Source organism: Bos mutus, chromosome 11 (assembly GCF_027580195.1).
Source record: "Bos mutus isolate GX-2022 chromosome 11, NWIPB_WYAK_1.1, whole genome shotgun sequence".
Classification (NCBI taxonomy): Eukaryota; Metazoa; Chordata; class Mammalia; order Artiodactyla; family Bovidae; genus Bos; species Bos mutus.
In genome coordinates, this window is record NC_091627.1 from 65,740,805 (window position 1) to 65,745,564 (window position 4,760).

Sequence of the window (4,760 nt, forward strand, 5' to 3'; positions counted from 1 at the left end):
TAGAACATCTTATCTGATAACATCTCAACTGATAAAAGAGTTTTGAAAGACGGAAGAGAGCTGAAAGCTATTGTTCCTTTGGATGTAGACCTATGCCCCCCTCCTCCAATAAAGAAAATAAGCCATGTGGTAGACAATATTATTATTTGAAAGCAGCCTAATTATTTATTATAAATTATAATCATATTGAATCTTAATTCATCTTTTTATAGCATTTTTAATGTAAGTTTACTGCAAGTAGCAGCAGCTCTTGCTATGTCACTTATCAAAGATAATAAAAGCAATAAAAGCTGGATTTGTCTTTAAGACTTGAAAAAAACACCAAATTTACACAGAGAAAGTGATATACAGGAACGACACAAGCGATGCTCCTGTTATCAGAAAATAACACAATTGAATTGCACTGGGCCAGCTCCAGTTGTCATATCATGTTGCTGTTGTTTCTTATAAAATAAATAGGTTTGTTTATCATGGACCAATGTGACATGGCAGTACAAAATTCATATTCCATGCTTCGGCAGCAGGGAAGAGAGCAGGTGTCACCACTCAACTAAACCTGCAAAATCGTTTGGAATTTTTATTTATTAAAGCCCACCTTCTTTGCACCATGCTCACTGGCCAGTCTACATCTCCTGCAGTCAAATTCACAAATATTTTCACTGATAAGACAATAGATGTGACCATCCAGAAAAACAAAGGTCTTTCTTAAGAAATGCTGGAATACAAATTGATTTCACCAGGGGGAATCCAACTGTACTATGTCCTGTACACTTATTATAACCAATTAAACTGCTCTTTCACCAGTTTAAATACACCTTTTTAAATTGCTCTGTTCCTTTATATAAAAAAATACAGTGCAGAACTCTTGCAAGGCACCATTCATAATAATAATTTCATTTCCCCGTCCCCTTACCTCCTCTTGATTTTTCTCATTTTATCCCCAGCATCTCGTAGCTTTTCTTTTGTAAGCTGCATTATAGAACCTTATGGTGAGGGCATGATAATGTAGAAAAACAAAACTACGTGAAAAAATTATAATTAAGCAGTCAATGGCACATTTCTGCATGAAGCAATGGAGGCAATTTACAACATAGGTCCCACCTGTAGGAAAAGCTGCTGTTGTGCTGAAGCACATTTTTATGCTGATAAACTATTGAACCTAGAGTACATTAATAATAGCATTCCCATAATATAACTATATTCTATGTCCTGAGATGAAGATACAAGTGAAAAATAAAATCAAAGTAAATTGATACTACTTTTTTCCCCACTGAAAAGTAGAATATTCATATCCTCCTTTTTGGACACTAAAAAATGTTATTTTTCTTCTTTATTATGTATATATATGGGTATATATATAATGTGTACATGTATTCATGTATATCTGTGTATATATTCTATATGTGTGTATATCAGTTCAGTTCAGTCACTCAGTCATGTCTGACTCTTTGCGACCCCATGAACCACAGCACGCCAGGTCTCCCTGTCCATCACCAACTCCCGGAGTTTACCCAAAGTCATTTCCATTGAGTCGGTGATGCCATCCAACCATCTCATCCTCTGTTTTCCCCTTCTCCTCTTGCCCTCAATCTTTCCCAGCATCAGGGTCTTTTCAAATGAGTCAGCTCTTCGCATCAGGTGGCCAAAGTATTGGAGTTTCAGCTTCAACATCAGTCCTTCCAATGAACACCCAGGACTCATCTCCTTTAGGATGGACAGGTTGGATCTCCTGCAGTCCAAGGGACTCTCAAGAGTCTTCTCCAACACCACAGTTCAAAAGCATCAATTCTTCTGCATTCAGCTTTCTTTATAGTCCAGCTCTCACATCCATACATGATCACTGGAAAAACCATAGCCTTGACTAGATGGACTTTTGTTGACAAAGTAATGTCTCTGCTTTTTAATATACTGTCTAGGTTGGTCATAACTTTCCTTCCAAGGAGTAAGTGTCTTTTAATTTCATGGCTGCAATCACCATCTGCAGTGATTTTGGAGCCCAAAGAAATAAAGTCAGTATTATACACACATATATAATGTGTGTGTATATGCATATACATAATTTATATAATATATACTTTATACTATACATATGATACATATGTACATTATTTACATACACTATATTTGTGTGTATGTGTGTATATGTTAGTTGCTCAGTCATCTTCGACTTTTTGCAACCCCACGGACTATAACCCACCAGGCTCCTCTGCCCATAGAATTTTACAGGCAAGAATACTGGAGTGGGTTGCCATTTCCTTCTCTAGGGGATCTTCCCACCCAAGGGACTGATCCACTCCAGTATTGTTGCCTGAGAAGTTCCATGGACAGAGGAGCCTGGTGGACTACAGTCCACGGGGTTGCAAAGAGTTGGATCCAACTTAGCTACTAAACAACAACAATAATAATGTGTATATATAATACAGATGTGTATACATATGTGTTGCCATTTCCTTCTCCAGGGGAATTTGCCAACCCAAGGATTGAAACTGCATTTCCTGCATAAGCAGAAGTTTTATTCACCACTGAACTACCAGGGAAGCCTATATATACATATATACACACACATATATATACTTGGTACCTTGTGGGAGTCTATATAAGGTTCATATTCATGTAATAATGGAATTCTTTCCATACGTGAATCTCAAGGAATCGTTTGAAAGGTTAATTTTCAAAATATATGCACTGATCACTTTTTACTTTGCCTATTTTAGAGATTTGTGACCTGTGATAGAGGAAGGAATCATGGTTTGCTCATATTAGCATAATAAAAGAGCTCAACTATCACAAAGTCCATTTCTTCATCTTAAAGACAGCATCGGTGTTCTTTGCCATCCTCCACCGAACTTAGTATTCATGCGACTTAGAAGTCAGTGAGTGGGCCAATGAATCAAGCTAGGTCAATCAAATCAGACTCTTCTTGGAATTAAAATCTTGAGCAGAATGTCACCAGAATAGACAAGAGCTGGATCTGACTTCTCTTGATCACAAAGCCCTGGAAAGATTCTTTAACCTGTTTTCAATGTCTGCCCTGAGATCTTACTTCCCAAAGCTTGATAGTCATGCTTTTTCTCCAGTTTCATGAGCTTCTGTAATCACTTCCAATAAATTTCACCCTCCCCTACTTTTTTTCTTTTTGTTTGGATTACCCAGGGAAGCTTTGACCCATGGATCCAAAGAAACATAGGCAAAATAGTTAGCAATATTTTTGACCCTGCTTACAAGCCAGTGGGCTGCTCCATATCCAATATGAAGAAAGGCTCTCAGAATTATAATTGTGATTAGTATACTTGTAATAAATAAAGCCTCAATCAAAAGAACTTACGTTCAGATTCTGCCTTATTGATTCTGGAACTTTTCTAGATCATTTAATACCTCTGAACATCAGTTTTGTCATTCATAAAATGGGTACATATTTCCTGCTTAGTTATACTAAGCATAAATGGAAATATAAATTATTTGAAAATCCCTTATAAGTTATTAAGTATAATCCAACTGCTGGCTGTGGTTATTAACTCCTTCATTCCAGCTTTGCCACCTTTGAGCTGTGGGACATTTTACATTTCTGTGCCTTACCAGCCTCATCTATGAAATAAAATATAACAATCTCATAGGGATTTTGTGGTTATTAAATAAGTTAATAAGTATAAACTGGTGCAAAGTAAGTATTATGAAACTGTAACCTATTTTTGGCTGTAATATTATACCACCAATGTGAGTTCACAGAAACCTAAATATGCACATTTCAGTGTGGTATCTGTCCTTTTCTTACCTCACTTTTTTCTCTCTATTGAAGTTTTTTTTTTTTTTAATAGGCCACAATAGAGGCATCCAGATTGCAAAGAAGGAAGCAAAACTATTTCTATTTGCAGATGACATGATCTTGTATACAGAAAATCTTATGAAACTTACTGAGAAATTATCAGAACTAATAAATGAGTTTAGCAAGGTTGTAGGATATAAAGCCAAAAAACAAAAATCAATTGCCTTGCTAAGTGCTTGCAATAAAATATCTGAAACTGAAATTTAAGGAAACAATTCCAGTTAAGAAAGTATCAAAAAGAATAAAATGCTGCCAAGAAATTTAACAAAAAATGTGCAAGACTTATACTCTGAAAATTACAAAGCATTGTTGAAAGAAATTAAAGAGATCTAAATAAATGGGAAACTATCCCATATTCATGATATACACTGCATATAAGTTAAATAAGCAGGGTGACAATATACAACCTTGATGTACTCCTTTCCCGATTTGGAACCAGTCTGTTGTTTCATGGCCAGTTCTAACTATTGCTTCTTGACCTGCATACAGATTTCTCAGGAGGCCGGTAAGGTGGTCTGGTATTCCCATCTCTTGAAGAATTTTCCACAGTGTGTTGTGGTCCACACAGTCAAAGGCTTTGACATAGTCAATAAAGCAGATATTTTCCTGGAACTCTCTTGGTTTTTCGATGATTCAACAGATGTTGGCAATTTGATCTCTGGTTCTCCTGCATTTTCTAAATCCAGCTTGAACATCTGGAAGTTCATAGTTCAAGTATTATTGAAGCCTGGCTTAGAGAATTTTGAGCATTACTTTGCTAGATTGAGATGAGTGCAATTGTGTGGTAGTTTGAACATTCTTTGGCACTGCCTTTCTTTGGGATTAGAGAAGGAAATGGCAACCCACTCCAGTATTCTTGCCTGGAGAATCCCATGGACGGAGGAGCTTGGTGGGCTACAGTCCATGGTTTGCAAAGAGTCGGACATGACTGAGCAAC